At 40.6% G+C, this 24,950-nt stretch overlaps 1 protein-coding gene across 1 annotated transcript in view; it reads left to right on the forward strand.

The window, feature by feature from the left end:
- CGRRF1 (cell growth regulator with ring finger domain 1) overlaps positions 1-24,950 on the forward strand; it is a 131,718-nt gene that overhangs the window by 63,597 nt on the left and 43,171 nt on the right. The window lies entirely within an intron of this gene.

The raw sequence follows: 24,950 nt of genomic DNA on the forward strand, positions 1-24,950 counted from the left end.
GGACCAGATGTATGCTAAAAGTAATCTGATTGATACACTTAACGATAAAATCACAAAACTACAAGATAGAGCCGATATGGCAGAAGACAGAGCAAGAAGAAATAATTTAAAATTTTTTGGTATACCCGAAAAATATGTAAAACAAGACCTAGAGATATTAATTACTAAAGAAATACCAAGGCGCTTATCCAAAAAGAAGGTCTGGAAATAATAGCCGAGTGAGTATATAGAATTGGTGCCAGTAGACAGAATTTGGAAGAATTGCCCCTAAACAGATATCCTCCAAGACCAGTCATAGTAAAACTCCTGAACTATAAGGACAAAATAGAAATTTTAAAGCACTATAAAAAACTTTCTGAACCGCTAACAGTGGATGAAAGAAAAGTACTAATATTTCAGGATTTTTCTATAGAAACGTTGAACAAAAGGAAAATAATGTCACAATTATGCTCTCAATTTATTCAGAAAGGTCTACAGGCTTTTGTGATATACCCGGCAATACTTAAGGTAGCAGGGAAAACAGGCTTTAAATCTTTTCAAGATAGTGATGAAGCAAAACAATTTCTACAGAAAGAATGTGGTAATGAATAATTGGTGTGTAGAAGGTGCTAAGGTTTTATTTCTCTGTTGTTTTTTCTTTCTTTCTTTCTTTTTTCTTTTCCTCTTTCTCCTCTTTTAGGTATTTCTATTCAGTTATTTTATATTTTAATAGGACATACAAAGTATTTACGATATATAGCAAGAATATTCTCTGTTCACTAAGACAGAGGTAGTAATTTTAGAATTTTAAATGGCTTCTAGTTTAAAGAATATAATACATCTTACGTCATGGAATGTTGGGGGAATTCTCTCACCAATTAAAAGAAAGACAATTCTTAAGCATTTCAAAAAAATTAAATCAGACATTGCCTTCCTCCAAGAAGTCAGATTATCGTCATCAGAATTAATCAAACTAAAAACCAATTGGGTAAAAGAAGTAGTGGCCACGCCATGTACTGAAAGGAAAAAGGGAGTGGCCATCTTATTAAATAATAAACTTGAATATAATATATTGGAAGTCAAAATAGATGAAAACGCACAATATTTAATTGTTAAAATTGAAATAAGAAAAAAGATATTCACGTTATGTAATATATACAGGCCAAATACGTTGGATTTGGAATTTTGGGGAAGGTTGCAGGCTCTTTTGTTAAATTATGTTGATGACAACGTAATAATTGCTGGGGACTTTAATCTGACGCCTAGGTTTCCAATAGATAGAAAAAGTTCAAAGGGAAGAGAGAAGGACTATAGAATAACGAAAGAAATGAAAATATTACATACATTTAAAAAAAGACTTAAAATATATGATATATGGAGGACCTTATATCCAGATTCTAATAAATATACATGTCTATCTAAAACCTTTTTTTCATTATCTAGGATAGATTATTTCTTAGTTGCAGAGACTATATTGAAAGAAAACCTCAAAGCCGATATTAAAGAATTTAAAATTTCAGACCATGCACCAATAACACTAGAAATCTGTATGGACAAGCTGAATACTAAATCCCCCAAGCGAAACTCTTTTTACTTCCCTAAATATATGTTGAAAAATGCCTCTTTCTCTTGTTAAGTGTATTCAGTCCACGGGTCATCCATTACTTATGGGATATATTCCCTTCCCAACAGGAAGTTGCAAGAGGATCACCCAAGCAGAGCTGCTATATAGCTCCTCCCCTCACATGTCATACCCAGTCATTCTCTTGCAACTCAACTAGATAGGACGTTGTGAGAGGTCTGTGGTGTTTTTTATACTTAGTTTATTTCTTCAATCAAAAGTTTGTTATTTTAAATGGCACCGGAATGTGCTGTTTGTTCTCAGGCAGTATTTGGAAGAAGAATCTGCCTGCGTTTTCTATGATCTTAGCAGAAGTAACTAAGATCCACTGGCTGTTCTCGCACATTCTGAGGAGTGGGGTAACTTTCAGAAAGGGAATAGCGTTTGGGGAATCCTGCAAACAAGGTATGTGCAGTAAATTATTTTTCTAAGGAATGGAATTGACTAAGAAAATACTGCTGATACCGATGTAATGTAAGTACAGCCTTAAATGCAGTAGCGACTGGTATCAGGCTGATGAATGTATGTACAATAAGTAATTTTCTAAGGAATGGAATTTGACTAAGAAAATACTGTTAATACTGAAGTAATGTATGAGCCTTAACTGCAGTAGAAGCGACTGGTAGCAGGCTTATTAATAACACTACCTAACTTTTAAAGTGCATGTTTAAAACGTTTACTGGCATGTTATTCGTTTTTTGTGAGGTACTTTGGTGATAAATCTTTTGGGGCATGATTTTCCACATGGCTGTCGTTTATTTCTACATAGAAACGGTTAACTGAGGTTTCCCACTGTTGTAATATGAGTGGGAGGGGCCTATTTTAGCGCTTTTTTGCGCAGTAAAAATTCAGTTTCAGTCTTCCTGCTTCTTCCTCCTTGATCCAGGACGTCTCTAGAGAGCTCAGGGGTCTTCAAAATTCATTTTGAGGGAGGTAATCAGTCACAGCAGACCTGTGACAGTGTGTTTGACTGTGATAAAAACGTTAATTGTTAAATTGATTATCCGTTTTTGGGTATTAAGGGGTTAATCATCCATTTGCTAGTGGGTGCAATGCTTTGCTAACTTAATACATTTACTGTGAAAATTTGGTTGCTATAACTGATTTGGTTCATTGTTATTTCAACTGTGACGATTTTTTGTGCTTCTTAAAGGCGCAGTAGCGTTTTTTATATTGCTTGTAAATTTATTTGAAAGGATTTTCCAAGCTTGCTAGTCTCATTGCGAGTCTGTTTAAACATGTCTGACACAGATGAATCTGTTTGTTCACTATGTTTGAAGGCCAATGTTGAGCCCCACAGAAATATGTGTACTAAATGTATTGATGTCAATTTGAATAAAAGTCAATTTATATCTGTAAAGAAATTATCACCAGACAACGAGGGGGAAGTTATGCCGACTAACTCTCCTCACGTGTCAGTACCTTTGCCTCCCGCTCAGGAGGCGCGTGATATTGTGGCGCCAAGTACAGCAGAGAGGCCCATACAAATCACTTTGCAAGACATGGCTGCTGTTATAACAGAGGTATTATCTAAATTGCCTGAATTAAGAGGCAAGCGCGATAGCTCTGGGTTAAGGACAGAGCGCGCTGATGATGTGAGAGCCATGTCTGATACTGCGTCACAATTTGCAGAACATGAGGACGGAGAGCTTCATTCTGTGGGTGACGGATCTGATCCAGGGAGACCGGATTCAGAGATTTCTAATTTTAAATTTAAGCTTGAGAACCTCCGTGTATTGCTAGGGGAGGTATTAGCGGCTCTGAATGATTGTAACACGGTTGCAATTCCAGAGAAAATATGTAGGTTGGATAGATACTTTGCGGTACCGGTGTGTACTGACGTTTTTCCTATACCTAAAAGGCTTACAGAAATTATTAGCAAGGAGTGGGATAGACCCGGTGTGCCCTTTTCCCCTCCTCCAATATTTAGAAAAATGTTCCCTATAGACGCCACCACACGAGACTTATGGCAGACGGTCCCTAAGGTGGAGGGAGCAGTTTCTACTTTAGCTAAACGTACCACTATCCCGGTGGAGGATAGTTGTGCTTTTTCGGATCCAGTGGATAAAAAATTAGAAGGTTACCTTAAGAAAATGTTTGTTCAACAAGGTTTTATCTTACAGCCCCTTGCATGCATTGCACCTGTCACTGCTGCTGCGGCATTCTGGTTTGAGTCTCTGGAAGAGGCCATTCGCACAGCTCCATTGGATGAGATTATGGTCAAGCTTAAAGCACTTAAGCTAGCTAATGCATTTGTTTCTGATGCCGTTGTACATTTAACCAAACTAACGGCTAAGAACTCCGGATTCGCCATCCAGGCGCGCAGAGCGCTATGGCTTAAATCCTGGTCAGCTGACGTGACTTCTAAATCTAAATTGCTTAATATTCCTTTCAAAGGGCAGACCTTATTCGGGCCCGGCTTGAAAGAAATTATTGCTGACATTACTGGAGGTAAGGGTCATACTCTTCCTCAGGACAGGGCCAAATCAAAGGCCAAACAGTCTAATTTTCGTGCCTTTCGTAACTTCAAGGCAGGAGCAGCATCAACTTCCTCCGCTCCAAAACAGGAAGGATGTTGCTCGTTACAGACAGGGCTGGAAAGCTAACCAGCCCTGGAACAAGGGCAAGCAGGCCAGAAAGCCTACTTCTGCCCCTAAGACAGCATGAAGAGAGGGCCCCCTATCCGGAAACGGATCTAGTGGGGGGCAGACTATCTCTCTTCGCCCAGGCTTGGGCAAGAGATGTCCAGGATCCCTAGGCGTTAGAGATCATATCTCAGGGATATCTTCTGGACTTCAAAGCTTCTCCTCCACAAGGGAGATTTCATCTTTCAAGGTTATCAGCAAACCAAATAAAGAAAGAGGCATTTCTACGCTGTGTGCAAGACCTCTTAGTAATGGGGGTGATCCACCCAGTTCCGCGGACGGAACAAGGGCAAGGGTTTTACTCAAATCTGTTTGTGGTTCCCAAGAAAGAGGGAACCTTCAGACCAATCTTGGACCTAAAAATCTTAAACAAATTCCTAAGAGTTCCATCATTCAAAATGGAAACTATTCGAACCATCCCACCCATGATCCAAGAGGGTCAATACATGACCACAGTAGACTTAAAGGATGCCTACCTTCATATACCGATTCACAAAGATCATTATCGGTACCTAAGATTTGCCTTTCTAGACAGGCATTACCAGTTTGTAGCTCTTCCCTTCGGGTTGGCTACGGCCCCGAGAATCTTTACAAAGGTTCTGGGCTCACTTCTGGCGGTTCTAAGACCGCGAGGCATAGCGGTGGCTCCGTATCTAGACGACATCCTGATACAGGCGTCAAGTTTTCAAACTGCCAAGTCTCATACAGAGATAGTTCTGGCATTTCTGAGGTCGCATGGGTGGAAAGTGAACGTGGAAAAGAGTTCTCTATCACCACTCACAAGAGTCTCCTTTCTAGGGACTCTTATAGATTCTGTAGAGATGAAAATTTACCTGACGGAGTCCAGGTTATCAAAACTTCTAAATGCTTGCCGTGTCCTTCATTCCATTCCACGCCTGTCAGTGGCTCAGTGCATGGAAGTAATCGGCTTAATGGTAGCGGCAATGGACATAGTGCCATTTGCGCGCCTGCATCTCAGACCGCTGCAATTATGCATGCTAAGTCAGTGGAATGGGGATTACTCAGATTTGCCCTCTTTGCTAAATCTGGACCAAGAGACCAGAGATTCTCTTCTCTGGTGGCTTTCTCGGGTCCATCTGTCCAAGGGTATGACCTTTCGCAGGCCAGATTGAACGATTGTAACAACAGATGCCAGCCTTCTAGGTTGGGGCGCAGTCTGGAACTCCCTGAAGGCTCAGGGATTATGGACTCAGGAGGAGAAACTCCTCCCAATAAATATTCTGGATTTGAGAGCAATATTCAATGCTCTTGGCCTCAGTTAGCAACACTGAGGTTCATCAGATTTCAGTCGGACAACATCACGACTGTGGCTTACATCAACCATCAAGGGGGAACCAGGAGTTCCCTAGCGATGTTGGAAGTCTCAAAGATAATTCGCTGGGCAGAGTCTCACTCTTGCCACCTGTCAGCGATCTACATCCCAGGCGTGGAGAACTGGGAGGCGGATTTTCTAAGTCGCCAGACTTTTCATCCGGGGGAGTGGGAACTTCATCCGGAGGTCTTCGCTCAACTGATTCATCGTTGGGACAAACCAGATCTGGATCTCATGGCGTCTCGCCAGAACACCAAGCTTCCTTGTTACGGATCCAGGTCCAGGGACCCGGGAGCGGCGCTGATAGATGCTCTGACAGCCCCTTGGGTCTTCAACATGGCTTATGTGTTTCCACCATTTCCGATGCTACCTCGACTGATTGCCAAGATCAAACAGGAGAGAGCATCGGTGATTCTGATAGCGCCTGCGTGGCCACACAGGACCTGGTATGCAGACCTAGTGGACATGTCGTCCTGTCCACCATGGTTTCTACCTCTGAGGCAGGACCTTCTAATACAAGGTCCTTTCAAACATCCAAATCTAATTTCTCTGAGGCTGACTGCATGGAGATTGAACGCTTGATTCTATCAAAGCGTGGCTTCTCGGAGTCAGTTATTGATACCTTAATACAGGCACGGAAGCCTGTTACCAGAAAAATTTACCATAAGATATGGCGTAAATATTTATATTGGTGCGAATCCAAGGGTTACTCATGGAGTAGGGTTAGGATTCCTAGGATATTGTCCTTTCTACAAGAGGGTTTAGAAAAGGGCTTATCTGCTAGTTCGTTAAAGGGACAGATTTCTGCTCTGTCTATTCTCTTACACAAACGTCTGGCAGAAGTTCCAGACGTCCAGGCTTTTTGTCAGGCTTTGGCTAGGATTAAGCCTGTGTTTAAGACTGTTGCTCCTCCGTGGAGCTTAAACTTGGTTCTTAAAGTTCTTCAAGGGGTTCCGTTTGAACCCCTTCATTCCATTGATATTAAGCTTTTATCTTGGAAAGTTCTGTTTTTGATGGCTATTTCCTCGGCTCGAAGAGTCTCTGAGTTATCGGCCTTACATTGTGATTCTCCTTTTCTGATTTTCCATTCAGACAAGGTAGTTCTGCGTACTAAACCTGGGTTTTTACCTAAGGTAGTTTCTAACAGGAATATCAATCAGGAGATTGTTGTTCCATCATTATGTCCTAATCCTTCTTCAAAGAAGGAACGACTTTTGCATAATCTGGACGTTGTCCGTGCCCTGAAGTTCTATTTACAGGCAACTAAAGATTTTCGTCAAACTTCTTCCCTGTTTGTCGTGCTTCGTCAACCTCTCTCTCCTTTTGGCTTCGTAGCATAATACGTTTAGCCTATGAGACTGCTGGACAGCAGCCCCCTGAAAGAATTACAGCTCATTCCACTAGAGCTGTGGCTTCCACCTGGGCCTTTAAGAATGAGGCCTCTGTTGAACAGATTTGCAAGGCTGCAACTTGGTCTTCGCTTCACACTTTTTCAAAATTTTACAAATTTGACACTTTTGCTTCTTCGGAGGCTGTTTTTGGGAGAAAGGTTCTACAGGCAGTGGTTCCTTCCGTTTAAGTTCCTGCCTTGTCCCTCCCATCATCCGTGTACTTTGGCTTTGGTATTGGTATCCCATAAGTAATGGATGACCCGTGGACTGAATACACTTAACAAGAGAAAACATAATTTATGCTTACCTGATAAATTTATTTCTCTTGTAGTGTATTCAGTCCACGGCCCGCCCTGTCTTTTAAGGCAGATCTAAATTTTAATTAAAACTCCAGTCACCACTGCACCCTATGGTTTCTCCTTTCTTGTCTTGTTTCGGTCGAATGACTGGATATGACATGTGAGGGGAGGAGCTATATAGCAGCTCTGCTTTGGTGATCCTCTTGCAACTTCCTGTTGGGAAGGGAATATATCCCATAAGTAATGGATGACCCGTGGACTGAATACACTACAAGAGAAATAAATTTATCAGGTAAGCATAAATTATGTTTTTATAGCAATGCTGAAAGAAAGATGGAATGTATTCCTGAATCTAAATAAAGAGTATGAGAATCACGTAGAAATTTTATTGGAAACAGCAAAAGCGGTATTAAGGGGCGAAATAGTCAGCTATATGGTGCGATTTAAAAAAAAGAGGAAGAGGAAGGAGGAACAATTAACCGTGCAATTAACAAATGCGTATAATAGATATCTCCAAAACACTTCTAAAAACAATTGGGGTAGATATATACAGGCGAAACAAGAAAGGGATACATTCTTTCTCCAAGAATCTATGAGAGAAGATTTAAAACACAAGGCAAGATATTTAAAATTTGGGAATAAAACAGGTAGTTATCTAGCTAAAATCGCAAAGTCAGAGAAAAAATCAAATGTTATTCATTCAATAAAAGCAGAAGATAAGTATATACATGACCCTGTAGATATTAATGAGATTTTTCACCATGTTTTCCGAGAATTCTATAGTACGTGCTAGATAGATAGATCCAACAAGGCGCTTTTTTGGGATAGTATAGTCACTCCAAGTTTATCATCAGATGAAATGGAGTATATTAATCAACCAATCACAGAAGAGGAAGTGAAGTAAGTAAAGAAATTGTTCCATGCCTGACGAAGTTATTTAATTTTTATTATATAGAGAACGGGGCAATGTCAAGTAACTTTTCTAAAGCAGTTACAATTATGATCTATAAGAAAAATAGGGATCCCGAAAAACCAGAATCATATAGACCCATATCTCTGCTAAATGCAGATTATAAAATTCTAGCATCAATAGTAGCGGAGAGACTTAAAAAATTTTTAACTAAAATTATTCATCCCAATCAGGTGGGCTTTATGAATGGTCGAAGTTCAGTTGTAAATATACGTAAAGTATGCATTATTATAGAATATTTTAGGAACCAAACTGAAAGATTTAATGATCTAAATCAAGATGCAGCATTAATATCAATAGATGCTGAAAAAGCGTTTGACGCTGTTCAATGGGACCATTTATTTACATCTCTAATTAAATTTGGTTTCTCGGGACCCCTCCTGAACTATATTAAAGCAATATACAAAAACCCTTTATCATTGATTTCCGTAAATGGAATAGAATCTGCAGAAATTAGACTGGAAAGAGGTACTAGGCAAGGCTGTCCACTCTCGCCCCTTTTATTTAATCTATCTATCGAACCACTGGCTATCAAAATACGACAGGATTTGCAAGGAGTATTATGTAAAGGTATCAAGGAAAAAATACTATTATATGCAGATGACGTATTAATATTCCTAAGAAAGTCCAAGCAGAATATTCCGAAACTAATGGGAATCATAGAAGAGTTTAGAGTTGTAGATCAGATCACATATCTGGGTATTATTCTAAATAAGAACCCGGGTCTGTGGTATGATCTGAACTTTAAGCCAATTCTCCAAAAGATATACGATCAGCTTACTGTTTGGAAACACTTACCGCTAGCACTATCAGGGAAAATTGGTTTAATAAAGATGATTGCTTTTCCAAAAATTTTATATAAACTACAGAATCTTCCGCTTTTCATAAAGAAAGTTGATATTAAAACATTTAATAAAAAGATGACAGAATTTTTATGGGGTGGAAAAAGGAAGAGACTATCACTTAAAATATTATCATATCCGAAAGAATGCGGAGGATTGGCCCTCCCAGATTTAGACAAATATAATATAGCGTGCTTGACTAAAATAGCAGCTGAATGGCTGATAGATGAAGAATATTACACAGCTAAAGCCTTAGAAAAGGGGATAGTAAAACCATTTTAGTTAATAGCGCTTTTACATACACAAGGAAAAAAACATTCCAAAGGAGATTAAAAATTATAGGTCAGTCATGGGAGTTATTAAAGCATGGCAGCAGTATTGTAGAAATCTTAAGGTGGAATATGCAGTATCTAATCATTTACCAATAATAGGCTACCCCCCATTTCCTGAAGCATTAAAATCAGCTGTGTTCCACAGATGGAAAAGGAAGGGACTGAGAGATATTAATCAAATGATTAATTTTAATATGGTTATACCGCAGATAAAAACATTTGAAACAATTCGATGTGAATTTAATTTACCTAGCAAGGATTTTTTCGCATATCTTCAAATAAGGAATTTAGTTAACAAGTTGTTAAAAATTCAAAAGGAAGAATAGAGTTGGCCTATAATCTCAGTGAAGCTTGAATTATGTAAGACAGGAGATGTATCTATTAAAAAATGGTATAAGGACTTAGCATTTCAGGAGGGACAATTGAATTTGCAACTGATTGTTAAAAAATGGCATATGAAAGGGCTAACAGAATGTAACAAGGAAATCATTCAGAACAGTATTACTAGAATAAATAAAAAAATTATATCCGACCATTACAGAGAAGCACATATCAATATATTAAATCGGACATACTTGACACCCTCATTAATGTCAAGATGGAATAGTAAAATGAAAGATAAGTGTATAAAATGTGGTAGTAGTAGCGCTGATATTCTCCACTATTTCTGGGGCTGTACAATAGAAAATCAATATTGGACCAAAATAAGCTATTGGCTCTCCAAAATATTAAAAGTAGAGACAGCTGTACAGCGTGACTTAGTATTTTTTTTATTCTCCGCAGCAGAGAGAGTTAAAAATAAGCTATTTATTGAAACGGTAATAGGGGTAGCCAGGTTTCTCTTGTTAAAAACATGGATTTCGAAAAAATCGCCATCTATAGCTGAACTTAATAAGCAGATATTTCAACAAATGACGATGGAGCAATGTCTGAAAGATCACGATAAAGATAAAGAAGTTGTAAGCTTCTTTAAAAAATGGGAATTTTTTATTCTTTTTCAATCAATAGAAGTACAGAAGAAAATTATATATCCGTTTAGATCTACGGAATATGTCCTAAATGCTATATTGAGGAATGAATTACCTTTGATTATCAAGGTCTTTTTCTTTTTTTTTTCTTTTTTTTTTTTTTTTTTGTTTGTTCCAATATAGGTAGGTAAAGTAACCATTCGGAAAAGACAGAAAGTTATGTCAATTGAAATAAGGTAAAAGGGATTGTCTAGGCTATGTATCTTTTTTTCTTTTCTGTTTGCTTATTCCCTAACCATATATGATGGTTTATATTTTGTATTGATACCCCAAATATGTTACTGATATGTAAATACCCTTTTTTTTCTCTTCTGTATCCCAAATAGCTTAATAACAATAAAATAGAAATTAAAAAAAAAAAAAGAAGGGAGATACGTAACGGTGGGGGGAGTTAGGCAGCTATATTTCGAGCAGATTAACGCATGTATTGTGAAGGATTACTTGAAGAAGGATAGAGGTAATAGAGAAGGGAGGCAGTGCAGGCAGAACTTCGTTTGGGTTTTAAAAATATGGAATCATGTTGACTGCCCCTCTAAAGGGTCAGATTTTGGCTTTATCTGTACTGTTACACAAGAAGCTAGCGGAGCTTCCTGATATTCAGTCCTTTGTTCAGGCTCTGTCTAGGATCAGGCCTGTCTTTAGAAATTCTGCTCCTCCTTGGAGCTTGAACTTGGTTCTTAAGATTTTTGTATACTTCCTGGTAAAATATTTTATAAATAAATACATTTTTCAGAGGGCTCCGTTTGAGTCTATGCATGCGCTTGACATTAAACTTCTTTCCTGGAAAGTCCTATTCCTACTGGCTATTGCATCGGCTCGCAGAGTCTCTGAATTAGCGGCCTTGCAATGTGAGCCTCCTTATCTGGTTTTTCACGCTGATAAGGCTGTTCTTTGCACTGGATTGGGGTTTCTTCCCAAGGTTGTGTCGAATTGTAACATCAATCAGGAAATAGTAGTTCCTTCCTTGTGTCCTAACCATTCTTCGTCAAAGGAAATGCTGCTTCATAATTTGGATGTTGTTCGGGCCTTGAAGTTTTATCTTCAGGCTATGAAGGAGTTCAGACAGACTTCGTCTTTATTTGTTATGTATTCAGGGAAGCATAGGGGGCAGAGGGCCTCTTCCACTTCACTGTCTTTTTGGTTGATGAGCATTATCCGTCTGGCCTATGAGACTGCGGGATATAAGCCTCCTCAGAGGATCATGGCTCACTTAACTAGGGCTGTGGCCTCTTCTTGGGCCTTTAAGAACGAGGCTTCTATGGAGCAGATTTTTAAGGCGGCAACTTGGTGGTCTTTACATACTTTTGCAAAATTTTACAAATTTGATGTTTTTACTTGGGCGGAAGCAGCTTTTGTGAGAAAGGTTCTGCAGGCTGTGGTGCCCTCAGTTTAGGGTCCGCCTCCTTTTACCCTCCCGTTTTTTTCATTTAGTGTCCTCTAGAGCTTTGGTTCCCACAAGTAATGAATGAAGCAGTGGACTCTCCTTCCATTAAGATGGAAAACATAAATTATGCTTACCTTATAATTTCATTTCCATCTGTGAGAGGAGAGTCCACTGCTCCCGCTCGTTTCTCCTGTGGGCAGACCTAAATTTATACCCTGATATTTCTCCTACTGTTCCTTGTTCCCTTGGCAAAATGACTGGGGGATGAGGGGAGTGGGGGAGGTATTTAAGCCTTTGGCTGGGGTGTCTTTGCCTACTCCTGGTGGCTAGGTTCTTTATTCCCACAAGTAATGAATGAAGCAGTGGACTCTCCTCCCACAGATGGAAATTAAATTATCAGGTAAGAATAATTTATGTTTTTTATTTTTTTGGACATTTTTAGGAAATGTATTATTATTAATGTGTCTTTAATGGCTATAATTTTATATGCTGCCCATAATGCTTCTAAAATATTGATCTCCGGCCCCCATGCATAAGGAAGTTGGCTGCCTTTGATTTATGAAATTATAGAACATAATTAGCAAGAGATCAGCAATTCCACCTTAATAAACTATGTATGCTCTGTGTCACAAATTAAAGCCTTTAATTTGCCAGCATTTAATTTGTGCCTTCATATCTATTAACATGTATGGAAATCCCCTGCTAGGGGAAGGGGTGCAAACTGTGAAACATCACTTAGAGAAGAAAAGCATGTACATTCTAGCAAATGCTAGTCTTCTACTTGATATAGATATATAAATATATACATACATACATACAACACTGTGCAAAAGTTTTAGGCAGGTGTGAAAAAGCATATAAAGAGTGAAGCACACGAAGCAAGGAGTCCACATCTGGTCTCTCTCATTACCCTTAGGGAGACCACCCCAGGTTCAGAATACAAATGCATACAAAGTAGTGCTCTACTAGAAACAGACAACAGCTCAGAAGCTTGTTCTATGGCAAGTTACCACCTAGGAGCAGTTGTGCTTTTCACAGAGAAAAACTTTCCTGAAGTATATCAGTCTGATCCCGCCATGTAAGGTCAGTCCAGTCCCAAAATACTAGGCAATTCTCCTCTGAACATGGAACAGGACAACCCCAGATAAGCATTTCGGCCTTCTGTGGGCCTCTTCAGTGACATGCAGCCATATTCCTCTAAGGTGTGAAAATGTGCTGTAAAGTAAGAGTGCTGTGAAGGAATAGAAATGTTTATAGTTAATTTTTATCAATTAACAAAATTCAAAGTGAGTGAACAGAAGAAAAATCTAAATAAAATTAATATTTGGTGTGACCGCCATTGCCAAGGTCCACCTGGTTTCTTCAAGTTTTGAGCTGAAGTCACTACTGGACATCTTCAGATTACAAAGGAAAGTAAGCATAATGTGTCTTTCATCAATTTCATTAAGTTTCCTTGGCCGACCACTGTGTCTATGGTCTTTAGTTGAAATAATTTTTATTGCAAAACATAAAAAGAGTATATCACACCTTATACAATTCACATACAAATAACATCTTCTCATTACTTTCTCGGTAGAAGACCATCATTTGAGAGTCTATGTTAGATGCTATGGATCCACATTCAAAGTTTGAAGGTAGCTAGGTCTGTCTCTAAAGTAGCTGATGGTTAGTTATGTAGACCAGTAAATTTTAACAGTTCGTGTGATTAAACATACTTTCATTAGTAGCAACATGGATTTGGGAACGTAGCAGATCAGTGCCCAAAGATATGGAAATTTACGTGACATCTCCTTACTCTCCATGTTGCTTTAACACGTTTTCTTAAAACTTTTCCCCCCGTCCCTCCCCCACAATAAACTGCAACAATAAATAGTTAACTCCCCCCCCCCCCTTTCCCTCACTCAATGTAACATCAAACATCAACTTGCCTGTTCATCCATATCGTCCACTGCCGATCCGTAGAGGGAGAGCCCCACCTCCCGTAGGTAGCTATAGTCATCAGCAGTTAGTTGTCGTCTCTCAACCTTTAATATAGTGTCTGTCTTGTTCTAAGTCTATGTGTCTATCCTTTTGTTCTGTTTCTCGTTAGTGCCCGCCCAGAATCCAATAATTCCAGACCTTTAAAAATTGTTCGTGATTGGCTTGTATGAATGAGGCTGATTCAGATAGTTTGTGTATTGTCTTGATTTTCTCCATAACCTCTCCCCATGAGGGTACCCCTACCTTCCAATAACGGGCCACACATATCCTAGTAGCTGTGCATAAAATGTGTATGAATGTGTTCGTGGCTGAGTTGAAGGGTTTAATATGTTCATTTAACAAAGCTTGAGTCGCAGTTAGGGTAATGTTTTCTGAAAGCACTTCACTCAGCAACCCAGACAGCTTAGCCCACAATTGTTGTACCTGAGGACAATCCCACCACATGTGGATGTATGTTCCCTTTTCCTTACAGCCTCTGTAACAATTTTTATTGCCCGTTTGAGTGTAGTGCGATGTAATCACTGGTGTCAGATACCACCTAAAGACAGTCTTAATGCAGTTCTCTTTCAAGTCTGCGCTAATCATACCTCTGCCTGAACCTTTAAATATTTCTTCCCATTCCTCTTTGGAATGTATTATATTAATATCTCTCTCCCACTTTTCCATTAGGGGAGATTTAGGCCCCTGTTTGGTTGTCTGAAGAGTTATGTATAGGGTAGAGATCATTCCTTTATGACGCGAATCAACGCTACAGAGTTTTTCTAGTGTTGTTAATTGTTGCCTAGGGCGTTGGGGTAAAACCCCAGTTATAGTAGATGCAATTTGTAGGTATAGGAACCAATGTAATTTATCTGGTAATATTTTTTCTTGTATTTGCTGGTGAGTCGCTATTTTCCCTTTATGAAGGAAATCTGCAAGTCTATAGAGCCCCTTGTTTGCCCATTTATCAATTAGTCCCTGAAAGTCTGGGCCTACCAGTGTCCTTAGTGGCCTCACTAGTGAGTTAGATGGTAATAATTGTAATTTAGCAGATATCGAATGCCACATAGTCATCATTTCCCCTGTTATTTTCGAAGCCCTGGTAAGTTTAGGTATATCTTTCGGATGTTCCCATAATATATCTTCCGATTGGTTGTATCCTGCCATCAGGGTTTCCACCCTCACCCAAATCAATTCTTTTTGTTTTTTGCTCATCAATGTAGTCTGTGCTAATCTCGCTGCTTGGTAATAATTGAGCAAATTTGGCATCCCTACCCCTCCTAGTTGTTTGTGTTGTAGTAAGACTTGTGAGGGTATTCTGGCTTTTTTGTGTCCCCGTACAAACCTAATCAGATCTGATTGGAGTTTATTTAATTCTAGAAGTGGGAGCTTGACCGGTAAGGCCCGAAAAAAATATAATAGTCTTGGGAGAACATTCATCCTGACCGCTGATAACCTGCCGTACCAAGAAAAACCACTAGCTGTCCAAGTTTTAATCTCTTTCCTAATTATCTTGTACAAAGGAACATAATTTAATCTATATAAATCTGAGGTATCGTCTGACAACTTAACCCCTAAGTATTTAATTGCTTCTTTGGCCCACTCAAACGAAAAATTAGCTTCAATAACCTTTTTAGTATGTGTAGGTAGGGCAATAGCTAACGCCTCACACTTATCTTGATTGACCTTATAACCTGAAATTTCGGCGTAGTCTTGCAGAATGCGGTATAGGTGAGGTAGGGATTCCAATGGTTTGGTCAGGGTAAGAAGGATGTCATCTGCAAATAAAGATATTTTGAATTCTTCTTTCCCCAACGAAACACCATGAACTTCTGGGGTTAAGCGGATCACCGCTGCCAAGGGCTCTATGCATAGGGCAAATAAAAGCGGCGACAGGGGGCAGCCCTGTCTAGTCCCATTCCGGATATCAATCCTTTTAGATTGAAAGCCTGCTGCCCTGATGTGTGCCGTGGGGTTAGAATAGATGCTTCTTATTGCTTGCACAAATGGGCCATTAAATCCTAATTTGTTCAGCACCTCAAACATGAAGTCCCAGTCTATTCTATCGAACGCCTTCTCCGCGTCCAAGGACAGGACCAGAGAAGGCGTTCGTGTCTTGTTTAGGTAGTCGACCAGGGAGATTGTGCGCCTTATATTATCTGGGGCCTCTCGTCCTGATATAAACCCCACCTGGTCTGGATGGACCAAGGTGGGTAGATGTAATTTAAGTCTATTGGCCAAGATTTTAGTGAAAATCTTTATATCCTGATTGATTAAGGATATGGGTCTATAACTTTGGCATAGTTTTGGGTTTCGTCCAGGTTTCGGGATCACTACTATCTTTGCCTGCAAAATTTCTGTCGGGATTGTTCTACCTTGCAGAATATCATTACAGAATGTTACAACATGTGGGGCTAGGGTCGATTTGAAGAGTTGATAGTATTCACCCGGAAATCCATCTGGACCTGCGGCTTTACCTGGTTTAAGTTCCTTAATGGCCATTAGTACCTCCCTGGTCGACACCTCTGCATTCAATTCGTCCCTGACTGATTTATCAATGGGCGTTAATTGGGCTTCTTCTAAGAATCTATGTAATGTCTGTCTCGTCCGGTCATTTTGTGTCGTTTTTTCCCCGTCATAGAGCTGGGCATAGTATTGAGCAAAGCTATCAGCTATTTCTTGTGGGTTTGAAGTATTTGTGCCGTCTTGTCTTTGTAGGAGTGGGATTGAGAAGGACTTTGTCTGTTCTCTAAGCTTGTGCGCTAAGTACTTATCAGGCTTGTTAGAGTATAGAAAGTAATGTGCTTTTAGTCTGTGAGCTGCCCTAAGAGATGCTCTATTCATAATTGTTGATAATTCTACTCTTTTTGCTTGTAGTTCTTGGAACACTGTCTCTGAGTGACCCTGTTGATGTAGTTTTGTGAGTGTGTTTATTTGAACTTGTAGAGAGTCTATCTGAGATCTATTAGTCTTTGTGAAGGCCGCCTTTTCTTTGATAAGTAATCCTCTAATAAAAGGTTTATGTGCTGCCCAGGTACTGATCGGGTTAGAAGTGGAGCCAGTGTTTAGTGCCCAGTATTCTGACATAGCTTGTAGGATAGAGTTAAGTGTACCTGGATGTTGAAGAACGTAAGGGTCATAATTCCAGGAGCGTGCTGTGCTAATCTGAAATGTGTCTTTAATATTCACTTGGACTATGGAATGGTCCGACCAGGCACAGGCATGGATGGAAGAGGATATCAAATCGGGAAGCCAAATCTGACTTAGGAAAACATAGTCTAATTTAGAGTATTTTTTATGAGCGGGAGAGTAATAGGTATAGTCTAACGTTTTCCCATAAAGAGTGTCCCAGGAGTCTAGAATATTATGGGATAGAAAGATCTCCCTTATTTTTTTAATCATAGAGTTATGCCTTAGTTGTTTCTGGGTCAGTCTGGTCTGGGTTGTAGTCTGAAATTTATATAGCTCTATATTAAAATCACCTCCCAACAGGATCCTGTCTTGTGTCCATTGTGTGAGCAGATAGGAAATATGTGCAAAAAAGGAAATCTGTGTCTCATTGGGTGCATAGATATTACACAGGGTTATTTGTTTATCCCTCTGCCTCCCCCTCACTATTATAAATCTCCCTTCTGGATCTCTGATCGTTTCTTCCACAACTAAACCCAAGGATTGGTGTATCAGTATCGACACCCCCCTTTTTTTTTGGTCTGTCGTTGAGTGATAGTGTTGGGTAAAATTTCTTGACCAGTATTTCGGAATTACTTCTTTGGTGAAGTGTGTCTCTTGTGTGTCTATGGTCTTTAAAGGGTCATAAAACCCAAAATATTTCTTTAATGATTCAGATAGAGAATACAATTTTAAACAACATTCCAATTTACTTCTATTATCTAATTTGCTTCATTCTTTAGATATCCCTTGTTGAAGAAATAGCAATGCACATGGGTGAGCCAATAACAAGAGGCATATATGTGCAGCCACCAATCAGCGGATACTGAGCATATCTAGATATGCTTTTTAACCAAGTATATCACGAGATTGAAGAAAATTAGATAACAGAAGTAAATTAGAAAACTGTTTAAAATAGCATGCTCTTTCTAAAGCATGAAAGAAAGTTTTTGGCTAGAATGTCCCTTTAATGTTGCCAGTTTCGTTGTGCTTATTTAGAAGAGCTTGGGCAGCACACCTGTAAAACCCTGTCTGACTGTAAATTTCTGCGTAAGAGAGACATTTCTGAAGCAGTATAACTACCTTGTGGCTTGTTGCAGTGCTCAGTCTTACCATGGTATATGTCTTCAGCAACCTCACCTTGTTAGCAGGGTTTGGCTGTTCCTCACCCAGTTGTATTCCTCCTATATAGCTGTTTCTGTTTCAGTTAATGATTGGTTTTAACCTACATATTAAATTGATGATCATTAGCACCTGTTTGGTATAATTTTTTAAAATCATGCACCTGACTACAAAAATCCCTCAGTTTGCACAAATGTATCTAGAAGAATTGATGCTGTTTTTAAGACAATGGGTGGCGTCACCAAATATTGATTTTATTTAGATTTTTCTTTTGTTCTCTCTTTTTATTTTGTTAATTGATAAAAATAAACTTTTAACATTTCTGATTTCTCCTACATTGGTGTATCCGGTCCACGGCTTCATCCTTACTTGTGGGATATTCTCAATCCCTACAGGAAGTGGCAAAGAGAGCACACAGCAGAGCTGTCCATATAGCTCCCCTCAGGCTCCGTCCCCCCAGTCATTCTCTTTGCCGCTCTAACTAGTAGCATCTCCACGGGGGTGGTAAAGAGTATGTGGTGTTAGTTGTAGTTTTTTATTCTTCTATCAAGAGTTTATTATTTTAAAATAGTGCCGGCTTGTACTATTTACTCTGAAGCAGAAAGTGATGAAGATTTCTGCTGAGAGGAATATGATTTTAGCACAAGTAACTAAAATCCATTGCTGTTCCCACGCAGGACTGTTGAATACCAGAGAACATCAGTTGGGGGGAACAGTTTGCAGGCTTAACTGCTTCAGGTATGATCAGTCATTTTTCTAACAACACCATGTAATGCTAGAAGACTGTCAGAAATTCCCTCAGGGATAGGTAAGCCATTTTTCTTAGACTCTGTATAAAATGATGGCTTATATTAAGGGCTCTATGCTGGTTGACACTATTGTGGGCTTAATCGATTGCCTTTTAGCATGTTTTCAGTATAAATAAGGTGTTTTTTTCAGACTTTAAAACACTTATGGGGTTTAATTTGCGCCTGGCACTTATTTGGACACCTAATCTAGTCAGAAAGGCCCCTCCACTCTGGAATGAAGAAGGAGGAGGCCTCATTTTCGCGCCTCAATTGCGCAGTTGTTTTGACTAGGCAGTTCATGCAGCTTCACGTGGAGAGTCCAGAGACATCAGAAAGGACTTCAGAGAGGCTTATTTCCTACTTAAATAATCCCTAAGGAAGATAAAAGCCACAGTAGAGGCTGTGGCATTGTACTGTAGTGTTTTTAACCGGTTAACTGCTGTTATTAGCTCCGGTTTGGGCATTAAGGGGTTAATTGGTCTGAAAATTTGTGTGCAATCTTTTCAAAGCATTAAGACACTGTGGTGAAAATTTAATTAAAATCGGATGTTTATTTGATGTTTTTTTGATGTTTCAGTAATAAAGTGTGCACTTTTATTATTTAAAGACACAGTAACGTTTTTGTCAAAAATAATTTTTATTGCATTGAAGTTCTGTTTAAGTCTGTCAAACATGTCTGACCCTTCAGATAGCCTATGTTCTGTATGTTTAAAGGCCAAGGTGGTTCCCCCATTAAATTTATGTGAAGTGTGCCATAGCGTCCAAACAGCTTAAGGACCGTACAATCACGCTTAAAGATGTAGCCCAAGATGATTCTTTAGTTGAAGGTAGTGAGGATAGCCCGCTATCCCCTCCTTCTGTGTCAACACCAGCTATGCCCGCGCAAGCGATGCCCAGTACATCTAGCGCACCAATTGCTATTACTATGCAACAGTTAGCAGCAGTAATGGATAATTCTCTCGCAGCATTTTTATCCAAACTGCCAGCTTTTCCAAGGAAGCGTGATTGCTCAGTTTTAAATACAGAAAATGAGCAAGCAGACGCAGAGGATAATTTATCTGTAGTGCCCTCACATCAATCTGACTTGGCGGTGAGGGAGGGCCTGTCTGAGGGAGAAATTTCTGACACAGGAAAAGTTTCTCAGCAGGCAGAGCCTGATACCATAGCATTTAAATTTAAGCTAGAACACCTCCGCACCCTACTTAAGGAGGTCCTAGCTACACTTGATGATTGTGACCCTTTGGTGGTCCCAGAAAAATTGTGTAAAATGGACAAATTCTTAGAGGTCCCAGTACACACTGATGCGTTTCCGATACCTAAGAGGGTGGCGGATATCGTGACTAAGGAGTGGGAGAAGCCAGGTGTACCTTTTGTTCTCCCTCCTATATTTAAGAAAATGTTCCCAATTGTTGACCCCAGAAGGGACGCGTGGCAGACGGTTACTAAGGTAGAGGGGGCAGTTTCAACGCTAGCTAAACGCACGACTATACCAATAGAAGACAGTTGCACTTTCAAAGACCCTATGGATAAAAAATTAGAAGGTTTACTTAAGAAAATTTTTGTTCAACAGGGTTTTCTTCTTCAACCAATTTCTTGCATTATTCCTGTAACCACTGCAGCGGCTTTTTGGTTTGAGGAACTAGAAAACTCGCTCCAGAAGGAGACTTCTTATGATGAAGTCATGGACAGAATTCACGCCCTGAAGTTGGCTAATTGTTTCATTACAGATGCTGCTTTGCAGTTAGCTAAATTAGCGGCGAAAAATTCTGGTTTCGCAATTGTGGCGCGCAGAGCGCTTTGGTTAAAATCTTGGTCGGCGGATGTGTTGTCCAAAACAAAATTGCTTAATATTCCTTTCAAGGGTAAAACCCTATTCGGGCCAGAGTTGAAAGAAATTATTTCAGATATCACTGGGGGAAAGGGCCATGCCCTTCCACAGGATAGACCTTTCAAAGCTAAAAATAAGTCTAATTTTCGTTCCTTTCGCAATTTCAGGAACGGACCGGCTTCTACCTCTACAGCCACTAGGCAAGAGGGTAACGCATCCCAGCCCAAACCAGCATGGAAACCATTGCAAGGCTGGAACAAGGGTAAACAGGCCAAGAAGCCTGCTGCTGCTACCAAGACAGCATGAAGGGGTAGCCCCCGATCCGGGACCGGATCTAGAAGGAGGCAGACTTTCTCTCTTTGCTCAGGCTTGGGCAAGAGATGTTCCGGACCCCTGGGCACTAGAAATTGTCTCTCAGGGGTATCTTCTAGAATTCAAGGACTTTCCTCCAAAGGGAAGGTTCCACATGTCTCGCTTATCTTTAGACCAGATAAAAAGACAGGCATTCTTACACTGCGTAGAAGACCTTTTAAAAATGGGAGTGATACACCCAGTTCCAACAGCAGAACAAGGACTGGGATTTTACTCAAACCTGTTTGTAGTTCCCAAAAAGGAAGGAACTTTCAGGCCAATTCTGGATTTAAAAATCCTAAACAAATTCCTCAGAGTTCCATCATTCAAAATGGAAACCATTCGTACAATTTTACCAATGATCCAGGAGGGTCAATATATGACTACTGTGGACTTAAAGGATGCGTACCTGCATATTCCTATCCACAAAGATCACCATCAGTTCCTGAGGTTCGCCTTTCTGGACAAGCATTACCAGTTCGTGGCTCTTCCCTTCGGATTGGCCACTGCTCCCAGAATTTTCACAAAGGTGCTAGGGTCCCTTCTAGCGGTGCTAAGGCCAAGGGGCATTGCAGTAGCACCTTACCTAGATGACATTTTAATACAAGCGTCGTCCTTTCACAAAGCAAAGGCTCATACGGACATTGTTCTAGCCTTTCTAAGGTCTCACGGGTGGAAGGTGAACGTAGAAAAGAGTTCTCTGTCCCCGTTCACAAGGGTTCCCTTCCTGGGAACAATAATAGACTCGGTAGAAATGAAGATCTTTCTGACGAAGGTCAGGAAGTTAAAACTTTTGAACACTTGTCGAGTTCTTCAATCCATTCCTCAACCCTCCATAGCTCAGTGCATGGAGGTAATAGGACTAATGGTTGCGGCAATGGACGTGGTTCCCTTTGCTCGAATTCATTTAAGACCACTGCAACTGTGCATGCTCAAACAGTGGAATGGGGATTATGCAGATTTGTCTCCCCAGATACAAATGGACCAGAAAACCAGAGACTCACTCCTCTGGTGGTTGTCTCAGGATCACCTGTCTCAGGGAATGAGTTTCCGCAGACCGGAGTGGATCATTGTCACGACCGACGCCAGCCTCTTAGGCTGGAGTGCGGTCTGGGAGTCCCTGAAAGCTCTGGGTCTATGGTCTCGGGAAGAATCTGTTCTCCCGATAAACATTTTGGAATTGAGAGCGATATTTAATGCGCTCTAGGCATGGCCTCAACTAGCGGAGGCCAAATTCATCAGATTTCAGTCGGACAACATGACGACTGTAGCGTACATCAATCATCAGGGGGGAACAAAGAGTTCCCTGGCGATGAGGGAGGTATCCAAGATCATCAAATGGGCAGAGGATCACTCCTGCCATCTATCAGCAATTCACATCCCAGGAGTGGACAACTGGGAAGCGGATTATCTGAGTCGTCAGACTTTCCATCCGGGGGAGTGGGAACTTCACCCGGAGGTTTTTGCCCAGTTAACTCAACTATGGGGCATTCCAGATCTGGATCTGATGGGGTCACGTCAGAACTCCAAAGTTCCACGTTACGGGTCCAGGGATCCCAAGGCGACATTGGTAGATGCCTTAGTGGTGCCTTGGTCGTTCAATCTAGATTATGTCTTTCCACCGTTTCCTCTTCTCCCCCTGCTAGTAGCCAGGATCAAACAGGAGAAGGCTTCGGTAATTCTGATAGCTCCTGCGTGGCCACGCAGGACTTGGTATGCAGACCTGATGAATATGTCATCGGTTCCACCATGGAAGCTACCTTTGAGGCAGGACCTTCTAATTCAAGGTCCATTCGAACATCCAAACCTAGTTTCTCTGCAACTGACTGCTTGGAGATTGAACGCTTGATTCTAGCTAAGCGTGGGTTTTCGGAATCAGTTATAGATACTCTGATCCAGGCTAGAAAGCCTGTCACCAGGAAAATCTACCATAAGATATGGCGGAAATATCTTTGCTGGTGCGAATCCAAGGGTTACTCAGGGAGTAAGATTAGGATTCCAAGGATACTATCTTTTCTCCAAGAAGGATTGGAGAAAGGTCTGTCAGCTAGTTCCTTAAAAGGACAGATATCTGCTCTGTCTGTTTTGTTACACAAGCGTCTGGCAGCCGTGCCAGATGTTCAGGCGTTTGTACAGGCTTTAGTCAGAATCAAGCCTGTCTACAGACCTGTGGCTCCTCCATGGAGTCTAAATTTAGTTCTTTCAGTTCTTCAAGGGGTTCCGTTTGAACCTCTACATTCCATAGATACTTTTGCTTCTTCGGAGGCTATTTTTGGGAGAAAGGTTTTACAAGCAGTGGTGCCTTCCGTTTAGGTTACCTGACTTGTTCCCTCCCTTCATCCGTGTCCTAAAGCTTTGGTATTGGTTCCCACAAGTACGTATGAAGCCGTGGACCGGATACACCAATGTAGGAGAAAACAGAATTTATGTTTACCTGATAAATTTCTTTCTCCTAGGGTGTATCCGGTCCACGGCCCACCCTGGCATTTGGTCAGGTTTAAATTTTATTTTTGTAAACTACAGTCACCACTGCACCCTATGGTTCTGAGGGGAACTATATGGACAGCTCTGCTGTGCGCTCTCTTTGCCACTTCCTGTAGGGATTGAGACTATCCCACAAGTAAGGATGAAGCCGTGGACCGGATACACCGTAGGAGAAAGAAATTTATCAGGTAAACATATATTCTGTTTTTTAAATCATTCTAACTTTGCAGCATTTTTTCACACCTGCCTAAAACTTTTACAGAGTATATATATATATACAGTGGGGCAAAATAGTATTTAGTCAGCCACCAATTGTGCAAGTTCTCCCACTTAAGAAGATGAGAGAGGCCTGTAATTTTCATCATAGGTATACCTCAACTATGAGAGACAAAATGTGGAAACAAATCCAGACAATCACATTGTCTGATTTGCAAAGAATTTATTTGCAAAGTATGGTGGAAACTAAGTATTTGGTCAATATCAAAAGTTCATCTCAATACTTTGTTATATATCCTTTGTTGGCAATGACAGAGGTGAAACATTTTCTGTAAGTCTTCACAAGGTTGTCACACACTGTTGCTGGTATGTTGGCCCATTCCTGCATGCAGATCTCCTCTAGAGCAGTGATTTTTTGGGGCTGTCGCTGAGCAACACGGACTTTCAACTCCCTCCAAAGGTTTTCTATGGGATTGAGATCTGGAGACTGGCTAGGCCACTCCAGGACCTTGAAATGCTTCTTACGAAGACACTCCTTTGTTTCCCGGGCGGTGTGTTTGGGATCATTGTCATGCTGAAAGACCCAGCCACGTTTCATCTTCAATGCCCTTGCTGGTGGAAGGACGTTTGCACTCAAAATCTCACGATACATGGTCCCATTCATTATTACATGTACACGGATCAGTCGTCCTGTTCCCTTTGCAGAGAAACAGCCCCAAAGCATGATGTTGCCACCCCCATGCTTCACAGTAGGTATGGTGTTCTTTGGTTGCAACTCAGCATTCTCTCTCTTCCAAACACGACGAGTTGTGTTTCTACCAAACAGTTCTACTTTGGTTTCATCTGACCATGTGACATTTTCCCAATCCGCTTCTGGATCATCCAAATGCTCTCTAGCATACTTCAGATGGGCCCGGACATGTACTGGCTTAAGCAGGGGGACACGTCTGGCACTGCAGGATCTGAGTCCCTGGTGGCGTAGTGTGTTACTGATGGTAGCCTTTGTTACGTTGGTCCCAGCTCTCTGCAGGTCATTCACTAGGTCCCCCCACGGGGTGAGATCTTGCGTGGAGCCCCAGGTCGAGGGAGATTATCAGTGGTCTTGTATGTCTTCCATTTTCTAATTATTGCTCCCACAGTTGATTTCTTCACACCAAGCTGCTTGCCTATTGCAGATTCAGTCTTCCCAGCTTGGTGCAGGTCTACAATT

The sequence above is a fragment of the Bombina bombina genome, chromosome 1 (assembly GCF_027579735.1).
Source record: "Bombina bombina isolate aBomBom1 chromosome 1, aBomBom1.pri, whole genome shotgun sequence".
Classification (NCBI taxonomy): domain Eukaryota; kingdom Metazoa; phylum Chordata; class Amphibia; order Anura; family Bombinatoridae; genus Bombina; species Bombina bombina.